At 37.5% G+C, this 14,252-nt stretch overlaps 1 long non-coding RNA gene across 1 annotated transcript in view; it reads left to right on the forward strand.

The window, feature by feature from the left end:
- The first annotated feature begins 316 nt into the window (after positions 1–316).
- Positions 317–14,252, forward strand: part of LOC135443221 (uncharacterized) — a 74,970-nt gene continuing 61,034 nt past the window's right edge. The window contains exons 1-2 of the long non-coding RNA XR_010438893.1: positions 317–625; positions 10,568–10,705. This is a non-coding gene — a long non-coding RNA (uncharacterized LOC135443221). The remainder of the gene's footprint in view (positions 626–10,567; positions 10,706–14,252) is intronic.

Genomic DNA, 14,252 nt, shown 5'->3' on the forward strand with positions numbered 1-14,252 from the left:
TGTACTTTGCTTTGTATTTATTATTGTTTTTTCCTCCCATCCCTCCTCCCCTCCTCTAATAAACGGCTCCCCACCCTGACTTCATCCATCAGAATGTGTTTAATTACTGTTCAGCTACTGGTAAAAAAGAGCACATTCCTTTGCAGCTTTGTCTAGGCCATGGCCCTACTGAGACCAGTTCAGTTTATGTTTTGATATAAGTAGGCTCGGTTTTAGCTTTAGCTGTCTCAGTCAAGGGTCTGCCCAAGAAATTGTCAAATCTTTAAAGGCACTGAAATGATGAAGCTCAAGGTGCTGAAGGTTTCCTGGAGCTTGCTGTCTTAGCGTGATGGACCACAGCACCAATGTAGGCACACAGTTTGTGGTAATTGGGACTGGGGCTGTGGTGGAGCTTCATTCCCAATGGGCTGCAGCTGTGCAGGACAGGTGAGCAGCATTGAAGGCAATGAGACCTGGAGTGCTGAGGTGCACTGACCAATCACCAAAGGGTACAGAGGCCTCACAGGTGCAATGCATGAACAAAAGGGGTATAAAAGGTTGGACTGAAAAGCAGCAAAGAGTAGATGCTTGAAGCTTTCTGAGGCGGTGTGGTGTTACTCTGAATGGACTGATGCTTTCTGAGATGGTATGGTGATACTCTGTATATTATTGCTGCTTTAACTGTGACATGCCAATGATTTTCATGGGCTTTTATAAAGACTGCTTTAGTGCTGCTGAATTTTCTCCCTACCCCAGTTTAGGAACTCTTCTAAGCAAAGGATAAATTCACTCTACTTTACTCTCTGACTAATAGTGGTGGAATACAGTTCTGTAATTTTACACTACTGTTAGTCTTGGGCATAGTCTATTTATAAACTTTCCTTCACTGGAGGGAAAGACTTTGGAATCTTTCTATTCAGCAAAACTTATGAGCAAGGCTCCTGAACTGAGGGACTTCCCTTTCTCTTTGGAAAATCTCTCAGCACCACAAAAATTTTTGTGTCAGTAGAGACTGGATGGCTTTCTCTTTAATTCCTGTTGCTGACATAGATGCTTTTTGTCAGGACCACAATTAGGAACATCTTGATTTTCCACCAAGACTTTGTGTAATTACCTATGGCTTAAGGTTAGTCTAAGGGGGCTAATACTGGGTCTGGTATGGAGTCCTGGAGTAGCAGAACTTTGTCTATTTGCCTTTTGGGGAATGTTGAAAACAGAGTTTTGGTCCTCACAAGAGGATAATTTCATTTATATGTCAGTAAAAATATCATAATGTATTGATATAATGCAAATATAAGAATAACCTCCTGATACTAATACTCTGGGAATAGACTAAGCTAAATACCACTGAATAGTGATTTCTAGGTTGGAAAAAGAAATTTCTCGCTTTCCCTTCAGTAAGTATGTGTTAAGCCTATTAACTTTAGGGAATTTATTTGCATGTATTGAAAAGAAAAAAAAGTACATGTAGAAGGTAGCAGTTGGAATGCTAGTTATTTGTTTGCATTCAGCCCTAAAGTAAAATGCAGTGTTTATACAGCAGTGTTTACTTTCAAACTGCTACTGAATAATAAATCTGGAAACACTTTTTTTTTTTAAGGATTGGCTCACATTATCTTCACCCTTTACAACTGCAAAAATTGTAGCAAAGAGCTAATTTGTTCTATACCACAAAATAAATTGGTGGCAATGCTGTGATTAAAATGAAGCCAGGAACTGCATCCCTGTGTCTGCAGCTGGAAAAATGTGTTTTTTTAAATTGCTGCTCCTGAGGGTGGCAGTACCTCTGCACTTTCACAACTGAGGGAGACACGGAAAAGGCAGATGCTCACTTATGCCATGTAGTGCTGTCTTACTGTTTATAACTACAAGACAAACCACCTACAGTGTTTGTTAGATTCATCATCGTGGTTTTGTTTCTTTGGTCTTCTCTTTTTATTAGCTCTTACAAGATTTGATGTCTCATAGTTACTGCTTTTAACTGCATTTGGAACTGTCTGTCCTTGCTTAGACATGCTACTTCACTGCTAAACTTATTATTCTGTACTGACGTGTACAACTTTGTGTTTTGTACTACATCGTGGTCTTTTTTTTTTTTTTGTAAAATGAAAAGTTTTGATTTTTTTCTATCTTTTGTGAAGAAAAGTTCTATCTTAAATTTGTCTGGAATGTAAATGGTCTCCAATACAGTTTAGGTGTTGTGACTTTTGTATATTACTGTTTTACTTGCCTTACAATTTTTTTTTAATCTTTGTGCATGGGCTGTGTCTTAATTCCCTGAGGACACTTCACTATACATAAATGAAACTTGATTTTTATCAAGTCATTAGATTTGTCATGGCCGATGTTAGTAAGCCTACAGGTCCTTACTGCTTGTTTTTATTTCTATATTTGTTCGTGGGTACAAATGAGACGATCTGAGAGAAGAACTATTTTCCTTAGGCCTTTAATAACTTTATCTTTTGTCAAAATGTGTTGGTGTGACTCATCAATGGTTCTTGCTAATGTAACTTTCTGTCATGACAATCCCAAACTCACCTACATAAGCATCAATTTTAAGAACAGTTACTGTCTTGATTTTCTGGTTTAGGAGTGATCGGCTTAAGCATCGCAAAAACAGCACGTGAAGAACAGGTTACTGGCATCATGCGTGGAATCTGTCTAGGCTGTTTTTTCCTTTTCTTGTTTTTTAAAAATAAGAGACGACAATTTGATGCAATTTCTAAATGTAAACAAACTCAAGAAAAAACCACTTTTTTACCATTCCCATGAAAATGCATAGGGAGCAATGCATTAGCAAATACACTACCTCTACCATGGCAAATATCTTGTCTATTAGTTAAGTAAACAGAGTCAAAGTTTGTTAGTGCAGAAACAATGCAGTAAGAAGCATTGCTGATTTCTGCACCTGATCCCTGAATCCCAAAAGCAACCACAAAATCAGATCGGTCATGCCAAATAAAAAAGCAGGTAAGAATGAGTATATAAAAATACTGCTTGAGACTGTTTGCTGCCCAGTAGCATGCATTATTTGGTTGGGGTTTTTTTTCCTCCTAATTGAAAGATTAGTGACAATGCTTCCCCAGCCCTGAGACTGAAAGACTTTCCTCTGCATTATTTTATGCAGCATACTACTTTTGTTCAATATGCTAATAAGTTTAAAACCACTAGAATTACATTAAAGAGGAAAAGTTGCTGGGGAGAACAGTAGTTACTGACAATTAGGTGGTGTTATCCAGCCATTGTAACTCTCAGGTGTTCAGCCTGTACTTTTGTCATGCCACATTGGTACAGCCAGAGCCCTAAGATCAAATAAAAATCAATATGCTTTTTCAGACAGGGCCAAGAGTAGTATGGGCAATGCAAAAAGGCCAGCTGAATTAAGAAACATAAATCTTCCATGAAGAGCAAGAGCCTTCTATGGTATCTGCTTTCAAAATGTTTATTGGAAAGTGATAGAGAAGAAATGTGGATCTCTTTGTTTAAAGTGTTTTCCTTATTACAAAGTTGTTACACCATCTATTCTATCTATGTGCTTTAGGGAGTATCTTTTCTGAAGACTGCTTTAATAGTAAGTGATTATGCTGATAAAACTATTTGAAAAAAAAAAGTCCTACAGTTTGCATTAAAAAAATGCTAGAGCAGCTGACACCTTCAGTCCAGTGCATATCCAACAACTGAGGAGAACCCCTTTACTCACACAGGGTTTTCACATGGGCATCTGGTTCTTCTGGAAGAATCAAGTTCTTTCAACTGCTATCTCCTGCTATTTTCTGAAACAAGCTGCGTGTGTGTCAGCAGGCCAAATCCAAACACGTGATATGTTTACAACTACTACAAGATATGATGAGAAGGCTCAGCCTTCTCTAAAGTCCATTCAGCAGAATTGGCTACCAATGTCTCAGTGGGTTCAAAACCTTTATCTTGCTAGTGGCAAGACATGTATAGTTGGCAGTTTCTTGTGACTTACAAAGGAGAATTAGCTTTCTACCTCCTGAAATGAATCTGGAGGGAGTCAAGGTATTAATTAGCCTTTCCTACTGATAAATTCCCCTGAAGTGTTATTGGTCTGGACCTACTACTCTTTCATATTTGCTGGCTTTTAGCTGATTGAACAGTTCCTTGTCCTTTGGCCTGTTGAAATTGAAGCTGATTTCAATACCAAGGTTGAAGACAGCTGCTGTGCATAAGGATTTACATGATCATACACAGCTATGCTGAATCCAACTGAGCAGTAGTGAAGTCCTCAAATTACTCTGTCAGGATTCAACAAAATGGTAACAAATTGGGAATCCCACATCTCAGTAACTGGTACTGAAGGACAGCTTTGGCAGAAGGATCCTAATCAACGATGAAGCAATTTCTCTGCCATGAGAGGAGTAATCTTCTTTCACTCCTCGTGTCCCCTGTGTTCCCCATATTTTCAGCAGCTTAGGGCTGTCCATGCATTACTGTGGTGTAGAAGGGATATGGAAACTTCTCTATCGGTTTCTCAATTTCTGGGTCTCAGGCTGGGCCCTCCCAGGGGCCCTGGTGGGGAATGTGGGAATCCATAAAGTTAGAGGGTTTTTAGGAAATGGTTAAAAAAGAGTATTTAGGCCTCAGGATGTGGCCCGAAGTTCTGTTACAGCAGAAAAGTTTCCCAAGCAAGCAGAAAAGTTTCCCAAGCAGTAGACGTGACAAATAACAATAGGACTCTGTAGATGTGGCTTTAGGATGGCAACAAGTTTATTTAATGTATATCTTTAGAAGGTTACTGTGAATAGAGCTCTGTTCTTTGTCTTTTATGAACCAGTCTTTGTTTTAACTACTCTTACGTATGTTTTATAAGATTGGATGGAAAGCTTGTCAATATGTCTTGTTTTGGTGTGATTGGTTGAAATCTAAACTGAGATGGTTTTATGTCATTCCGTTTTACCCCACCTTCGGGGACATTTTCCTTTAGGCCAGCATGCTGTTAACATCTAACAATGTTCTGAGGCTGATGTACTAATAAACAAAAAAGGCTGGTCTGAATTTGTCCAGTGTGGTCCATATTTGGACTTTTTGCCATGGCAAGTGGGTTCCTCTCTTAAGACGTGGGTTCCTGAAACCATTAGATCTATAGCTACCCTGGTGCCGGCAGGGAAGACCCTCCTGGAGCAGTTTTGTGTCAGGAAAGAGAGATATGCTGGATTTTTTTGGTCTTCAGGTTCTTGTTTATTATCTTACCTAAAGTTTTGTGTGCTGTCCACACCAGGCTTAGCTCACTGGAAAAGCTCTGCAAAAAATAGCCAAGAATCTCTTGTTATAAGGTCTTTTAAGACTAAACTATCCAATTAAGAACTGATGCCTAGATTATTTCCCCTTTTAACCCAATAACTGTTCCCTTTTCTGCCTAATTACAAAATGCCACCCAAAGCCATGAGGAAGAAGCATGAAGAAGAAACTCAGGACAACACGCTGTGCCCTCCACCTTGCTTCCATCCACAACATACTAAAAATCCCCAAATCTAAATTTCTCATCAAGTGATACACCTACACTTCTCTCTATAATCTATTTCACACTTTTGTGGATTCTAGTCTATCTTGAAGTCTAGGAAACTTTCTCCATGAAGGAGGGCCAAAGTCAGTGCTCCCCTGGGGGTCAGGACAACCCAAAGCAGACAGAGAAATACTCCAGGTTTCCACACTTCTCCATCCTAGAGAGGCTTTGCTCCAACATTTCCCATCTGAGGAACTGCTGTCTGCTCACTGTGCTCCATTGTGTTAAAGAAACTTCCCTGTCTGATCATCCAGGAATCACGCTGTCAGTCAGTCTTGCATCATCTGACTGGTATTGAGGCCTCTTCTTCACTACACATTCAACACCCACACAGGTTAGGTTGCTTTATCTGCTCAACCCCAGGTTTCCCTCAGCAGAGTCTCAGATGTCCAGATCCCTCAAATAGCTTAGTCTGAGGAGGGACCCAGAACACAGCTGCCTGCACTGTTTATTCCTCAAAGCTTCACTCCCATAGTGGGTAAGGAATGCAGGAAAAGGCTGCTGCTAACATTGGGCATGGTTGTCCTTGCTTTGTCCAGGTCTCAGGTTTTCATGATGCCATTGGTGGTGAGGACAAACCTCTTCCTGAGCCTGTTTACAGAGCTGCACAAGCTGCTTGTTCAGGCTGAGGAGATTCACAGGATCACAGAACATCCTGAGCTGGAAGGGATCCACAAGGATCTTCAAGTCCAGCTCCCAACTGAATGGTCCATACAAGCCTCAAACCCACAACCATGGCATTATGAGTACCATGCTCTAACCAAACCTGTTCACTTTCTGTCTGTGAACACTTTAGGCATCACTAAGGCTTTGATTTCTGTCACAGTAAATCTTTCAGTTTTGATTTACGTGACAAACAAGAGACAGATAAATGTGTTGCTGTCCAGTGAAGTGTCACTTTGGATCATGCCCTAAATCCATATAGCTCTGACTACCAATTATCTGCTATGTTTAAACTGGAAAAGTTAGCTCAATCTTCTGATCTTACTGTATGAATAATAGCTATCAAAAACTTAAATATGGAACATTATTAAAAGCGTCTTAAAATGCAGTCCTTTACGATGTGTTTTATTTTACAGTCTCTTACATAACTCAGTAGTGCATTCTATTGTAGCACAGTGAAAACGTGCAATACCATGTTCATATGCTTATTGTAGTCCACTATATTTTAAATATGTGGAATTTTTTCTTTCCCTTTTGAAATATTTTATTTTTTAATGTGCTTTGGGATGACAGAGACTAAAACCTGGCCAAACTTTAACTACTACAGTGTTAAAGTGAAAATGTTGTAATTTGTGGTAATTAATTGAGAAGTCTATGTTAGTTCATCCTCAAAATTATTTGAGGTATTCTCAAATATCTGACTAGTCTTTTTTGAGGCAAGAGAGTGATGAATTTTTTTTAATATGCTTGATCAGTAGATGGGACTAGGGTGCCTGTTTGTTATTTACAGAAGTTTGCATCATATATTTGTACTGAGAAGGTGAACGAAGTATTTAATATTTCATGTAATTTACCTGAAAACTTTCAATGGTTAGTCATCAATTCCTTTCCACAAATTGAGTTCAAATTCTGTGATTTAAAAGCACTCAAAACCCTATGTTGCTTTATGAAGATGGATGTTATTTGAAAATTAATAAACTCTGATGCTAAAGAGAAGAAAGTTTGAGGTATAAATGGAAAGAATGAGAAGTATCTTAAAATTTCAAACTGCAGTTATTGTAGCAATGAAGTGACTCGGTGAAGCAAACAGAATTTCAGAGTAAATGTGCTAGGCACATCAATGTAAATAAGAGAACAAAACCAGAATAATACCAAGAAGGTTATAATTTGAAAATAAATCTTGCATCTCAGTTCCTGTGTGCTGTAGTGCTTGCTATTTCTTATGAAGTGTTCCTATGTAAATCCATTTGTAGCATAACTATTTTCACTTAATTTGCTCATCCTGACAAAGATTTTCTCATTGAGCATTTGCACATCATGAAAAAGCAATGAGGGTTTGTTTACAGAGTCATATTTTTTTTGCAATTATTGATAAAAGGCTGCAGTTGCAAGGTTTTCAAGCAGTTACACTTTTTGGATTGTTTTTCTTTAAATGGAAAGGCAGTAAGTGTAAATGTATTTCTAAAATAGAAGTATTCACGCAGTTTATCACCTCATGTTTTAGTCTTCTGGTAAACACCTTTTTCCAAAATGAAATGTTGAGGAAACCTTTGCCTTAACAGCAATGATCTGAGGTTATGTATACATGTACTTGCAAAAAGTTGATTTCAACCATTGCCTGCTCAGTTGCATTTTTTGTAGTTTATTTTCCATGAAATTGTAAAAGCACATTGACATCAAACAATTTACTGCATTCAAATATGATACATAAGAAAATGTCTCTGTTTTGATGTTGGTGCAAGGAAACAAAGCATTGTTATTTCTGAAGAGCAATTTCAGCAAAGTCATTTTTCTGTCTAATGTTAAGTTGTCCTTGTAAGCACAACAATTGGAGAGAGTTGTTGATTTTCTCTCTGCAGAAAAATCAATGGATGCAACTTAAAAAAAGGTAAAGTTTAAATATCAGCTTCCACATGAGATTCCTTTAAAGTTTTGGCAAGTTACTTATGGTACTTTCCCAAAAAGTATGATCAGTTCTAAAAAAGTGAATGGGTAGTAACCATAAAAAATAAGAATGACTTACAATGAGGACAAAAAGAAGAACTTTAAGGCTTTTTCCCTGGAATGATGGAGGCTTATCACAATATCTTCTAAATAATGCAAATTTTATAACACCAGCTGTTCTCTTAGTATGCTTGAGGATAATCTTTGATATAACCACAAATCAAAGTTTTTAGTTGTATTTTGGAGATACAAGCTTAGCCAGTGAGAGATATCTGTTTTTAACAAAATTGGTGTCTGTCACAAAACAGTTGTGTCTTGTTAATGCTCTACAGTTTCATGCAAACATCAGAACATTTGAAGCCTGTTTAATCTTTGAGTGGAAAAATGCATACAAGTAAATTAAGAGGTAACTCTGTGAGGTTATTGGAAAAGGGAATAGAGATCATCATCTGAACTCAGTAAACTGCCAATAAGGTGTATGAATATTGAGTTTGTGTTTATTTTATTTTATTGGTTTAATTTATTTTTGAAGATGAAGATATAAGATTACTTTATGCTACTGCAGGCAGGTGAATGCACTTCAAATGAGCCATTAGTAGTATTCAGATGATTACTGAGATAGTGCTATGTCTTGCAATTTGTAGTAATTAGTAATTAATTAAATATAATTACTCTTCATATGTCTTGAATTTAATTATGTAAGTATAGATAAAATTATACTTAGATAGTTATATACTTAGAAGTTCTTAGATTCATTATTTTTTAAAGGCCTAAATTTGAGCTGTGGGCAAATAACTCCAAAACGCAGAACAGCAAATACTTAACTACTTGCATATGTTTTTGTCCTTCATTTTTTTCAAACTTTGACATACTTCTATAATATTCCAATGTTTTTCTTATGCACTCATTAATTTATTTTACTTGGACCTCTGTTAAGATAGTTGGCAGTCTTTGGACATTGTAAACTGTAGTGGTACTTGCAGAAAAGAGGAGAGAACACCAAGGTTATCGAAGGTTCAGTGTCCTCTTCAGGAGCCATATGCTTTAAAGGAGATTTTACAATGGCTGTGAACTCTCCAGAGTACCTTCTGACTGCTGAAAAAAATCTGCATAGGCATATCCAACGTGAATTACTGGTATTTCTTTGGCAGCCGTTGGTTTGTGGTGAGAGTTCTGTCAGTCTCCTCCGTGAAAGCCTCTTGCTTTGGTCCTTTAACATTCTGCTCCGAAGATTCTGCTGCCCACTCTTTGATACTGTTGTTCTACCATGGGATATGTGGAGAGAACACAGCCTGTGGCACACAGATTTGAAAACAGGAAAACTTTGGGACACTGGGCTGAAGTGCAGGACAAAATGGTCTGGCAATTATAGTTAGACAAGCGTTTTCCTGTGCTGATTATGATATATATTAAATGTTGGACTTGGCTTAATTTCACACTCCACCAGGAGCTTTATGTTTTGTCAAGTACTTAGAGAGGCTGGAAGTAATTCTCACCTTTTATAGAGAGCTATGTATGAACCTCTTTGAAGGGATGAGTGTGCCCCAGCTTCCACTGACATCAACTGAAACTGTGAAAAACAATACTCAGTCTTAAATGTAACATATTTTTCAAATTTTACATGCCCAGTGGAACCAGTTTCGGGATTAATTTGAATAGTCAAGGGGAACCACTGCCTTACCAAACAAATCTTCAATTAAAACATGGGTATCTGGAAAAAAAGTCATTTCGGAAAGCAAAACCCATTGCCTCAATATAAGATTATTTCCTCAAATGTACAGAAGATAAATTCTGATCTGTTACCAGCAAAATCTAATGATAGACATTTTACGTAGTTCATGCATGTACATTTTTTGTCTAATTACTTTGATTTTTTTTTTCCTTAAGATGGATTTTCTAATACCATTTCACTGATGTTTAATTATATTCCAGGTAATAGCAATTTAGCTACACACTTTTTGCCCTTCTCTTCTTATATCATTCTTCATTGTTTTCCTTCTTTACTGAGCTTGCCTTTTACTAAGGAGCCTCCAGCTCTCCTAGTCGGTAACCGTGTCTTGTGGCATTGCTGCGCGTCTTGCAACAATGGGTCAGCTACAACCAGTCCAGGCCATGGCCATTTGCCAGGCCTTGAAGTCAGTGGTAAGACTGTGTGCAGTGTCCAGCAACGAATTTGAGTAAGCCAGCACCAAAGACTGCCAAATGCATTTAAATATATATGTATGTTTGTTTGTTTTTTAGATACATTAGTGTGTTTTATGTAGTCTTCTGTTAAGAGATATGGTGCAGATTTTAGCAGAAGCTTTAGCCCACCTTGGCTTTTGCTTCTTCTGAAGATTGTCATGGGAAGGGGAAAGGTTCTTGGAATTCTTTGCAGCTGGAAGTTGTGCTGTTGAAATGTTAAGTGAGATTTTCCTCTTAAACCTATGATGTTCTAATTGACTTTTCTTTTTAAAGGTCTCTACAAAGATTTACTAGTCGTGGTGAGCATGAGACAGCAGATTCACTCAGCTCTTTGAACCACAGTTAACATCCTAGGATCAGAGAATGACAGGATCTTGCTGGCATCGACTCCCACAGCATATCTATTTACTGGTAATTATTACAACACTTTCCATTTAGTTTTCTGTCAGTGCAGTGCTATTGCCTGGGGCTTCATTTGCCTTGCTGCTCAATGTTGACAGCAGCTGCACCCCAGCTCACAGCTTTCTTGCTGCATTTTTCTGATCACTGTTTGTGGGGCAGGAATGGGCTTGCAGAAACCTCAGTATTCCTAAGCTCTTGAGAAAGGGTAAACATATACTTGGAAAGCAAATTCATTTTCGTGATTTAGCTGCCTTATTTCCCCTACTCTTATTTTGCTTGCAACCAGCATTCAGCTGGAACACAAAGAGACTTGTCTATTTATTTGAACTTTGCCTTTCCTACAACCCTTTTTCCTCCTGGGTTTTTATAGTATATTTCTGTGTTCCTGTAATTTCTGTTCCTACTGGTTTCTATGTTCTTTGCTTAGATTCTGAATCTTGGTCTTCCAAAATGCCTTGGCTTCTCAAAAACATTTACATTTTCATCTAAAAATATCTCTTTAATATTTTCCAGTGTTCTGCTTTCTTTGACACCTATGTGTCTGTGGAGACCATTAAATGTTTCCCTCAGGTGTTTGTAGAGCTCATTTCTTTATCATTTTTGTCTTCTTCAAGTAAGATAATGACACCAGTAGAAATTTGGCCCCTAAGTTCCTCTGCATTTCAAAAATCATGTCTGTGATGCCCACGCTTGCAAACCAAACCAGGAGTTGTCATTGTCTGGCACCACAAACTAATTGCTGAGGAGCACAACATGTTAGCATTGATGGTACAAATGATAATGTTAGGGGAAGAGAATATCTTTTATAACTCCAAAATGTCTAAATTCCACAAAAATGCTATGTTTGGTGTGAGATTCATCACATGTGATTTCAGACTGCCGTCATGTTTCTTTTAAATTTTCCCCAAAATTTGTTCATCTTTCTTTTCTCGAAATAATTGCATGAATATTCATGGGAAAAAGTAGAGAAGACTTACCTCAATTTTTTGTGCTCAGCGTATTAAAAAACTCAGTTGTTTGGAAAGATTAAAAGGTTTGTGTTATGAGCAGGAGAAGATTGGGTTATTGTATCATCACATTGTATTCTGTGAAAACAATGTATTTTGGTAATGGCTAATTGCTCATATGCAATAATATTGTTTTGGTGTAAGCCAAAGGAAACATCCATAGCTTTCCAATTCGGTTAATGCATAGAATCCCAGCATATTTCTGCATTAAAAAAATAATATTATTTGATCATTATACTGCCTTCCGAATTTCCCATAATTCTCCCATTTCTAAAGAGACAGCTCTGATAGTTCATATAAATTTATCAAGATGATTGTGTGCTGAATAATTGCTCTGCCTATTTCAATAAGATGCTTCTTTGAACCATCTTTCTGTTGTATGTCTCGATATTGGATTGAATTTATTGTGTTGAGGGTCAGGCCAAACAAGGCATATATTTAATTATGTTTGCCTCAACAGTTTAGATGCAGAATGTAGCCTTTATGTTGTGCAGCTTGTTGTGCCAGCTGATGGATCAGAAGAATAAATATCAAACCATCATTCAGGTATTGGAATGCAAGCCAGTAGCTGTGATGAATGTGCTTTCTGGCATTTGCTGATTAATTTAGCTTGTAGTGCTAGTAGTAGATTTGATTGGCTTGCAGTTTACAACTGTAGTTAACTTTGTAAAAATAAAGCTGTTGTATAAGAGAATGTGAAAATGGTGAAGACTGAAGAAAATGTGTTTTTTAAAAAATCCCATGAACATTTTCCAAATCACAGTTAGACCCCATGGGCAGACACTGAACTTTTGATATTGTCCCTGTGGGGGGGAAAGTGTGATGGATGGAATCATAGCTTACACTGTTTTACCTTAAACTCCTTAGAAACCTCTGTTTTTCCAGCTATTGAAATTCACCAACAGCTCTGAAATGGGTAAAGTGCTTTCTGTAATAAATATGACAACATAAGCAAAGCTTCTTAACAAAAAACCAAAAACCCAAAAAACAACCCCCCAAGCTTCTTTATTTCAGAAGTATTTTTCCAACCTAAAGCTTGTGTCGATTAAAGTTAAATTACAATTCAAACCTTTAGTTAATTATTAAGCATAAGCAATGCAGCTAGTACCAATATTAGTGGCATTTATATAGCTTTGTATTATGGGCTTTTTGCTTATTTGTCAAAAAAATTCAGCTTTCAACTTGTCATGGATATTTGTGTTTACAGCCAATAATTACATTTTAGTAAGAGTAGGGGGAAAAAAACGTAAGCTTCTGTAATTCCCAGTATGGGATTTTGCATTCACAAGGTCAGTTAATGCTTTTGACATACTTTTCCTTTTCTCTCGGAAAAGAACATAAAGATGTTTTATGACATCAGGGTACTCTGAACTTAATTTCCTATTCTGTAAAGTTTTAAGTGCACCCACTTGCCTGTTCTTCTATTGGCTAACATAACAAATGGATGTGTTAGTTGTTTGTGCTGAATTATCAGCCATAAATTTAACAGCGCAGAATGGCACTGTTGGTGCTGTAAAATTAGCAGTGGAATACAAAGCTAGCATTATATTCTGTGCTGAGCAGATCAGGGCTATGTAAACCTTGCTCTGCCCTCACTCCCCAGTATCTTTCCAAGCTGAAGAAGTTACCGTTTTACTTTAAATGTTCTGTGCTACATTTGCAAGGTTCTGTGTGCAGCCATTTAGAGTTGCAACCAGCATTCTTTCGAGTGCCACTTACAATGAGACAAACATGTGACCAGGCTGCTACTAATTGGCATTGATGGTGGTTCTGTGTGTCTGCTGATTTACCTTCAGAAAGATGTTGCGTAACTTCCTAGTGACCAATATGTATTATTTTGGTCAATCCCTACTCAGTTGTGTTGAACTTTAAAAAAATCTGATGCACGGGTAAATAGTCTCACAGCTGAAATATTATTCCACTCTAATTATTGTCTTGAATACAAATATTAGGAAGATGTAATGCTTTATGCATTAAGGGAACAGAAAGCCTAATTATGTTAGATGTGAACCTTTACATAACCCAATGTTTCCCATAAAGAAAGATCTTGGACATTGCTAGTTTATTTGGTAAAATGCTTCTTTTGCTTTTGAGTTAACTCAAGCTTCTTCTGAGCTGTCTGGAGAGACCATTACTCTGATGAGCAATCCAGGGCGCTTACTAAAGTACTGATATGAAAAGGGTGGAAAGGGAAGATTAAGGTCTATGTAAACCCCCACAAGTTTTACTTTATGAAATATTTTTTTTTCTAGTAGAGACAAACAAATGAAAGACCCCAGCCTTGTATGTGGATGTGTTTTATTGCAGCATTAGCCTTATTTCCCAGCTTTGGGGAGATAAATACAATTCCGTGCTGAAGGTAGAGTACAAACCCATGCATTAAGGGAGGTATAGCCAATTTTCCTGGGTTTGTACACCGTAAAACAAAGTCTGTGAGTCCTAGAGAAAGCTAAAGAGGACTTAGTACATGGTTCATGAGCAGGGAATAGGAATGATTTCCCCAGTTATCCACTTCACTGTAATGGTAGGGTTGGACATGCTGGAGCCAA

This window comes from Zonotrichia leucophrys, chromosome 2 (genome assembly GCF_028769735.1).
Source record: "Zonotrichia leucophrys gambelii isolate GWCS_2022_RI chromosome 2, RI_Zleu_2.0, whole genome shotgun sequence".
NCBI lineage: Eukaryota > Metazoa > Chordata > Aves > Passeriformes > Passerellidae > Zonotrichia > Zonotrichia leucophrys.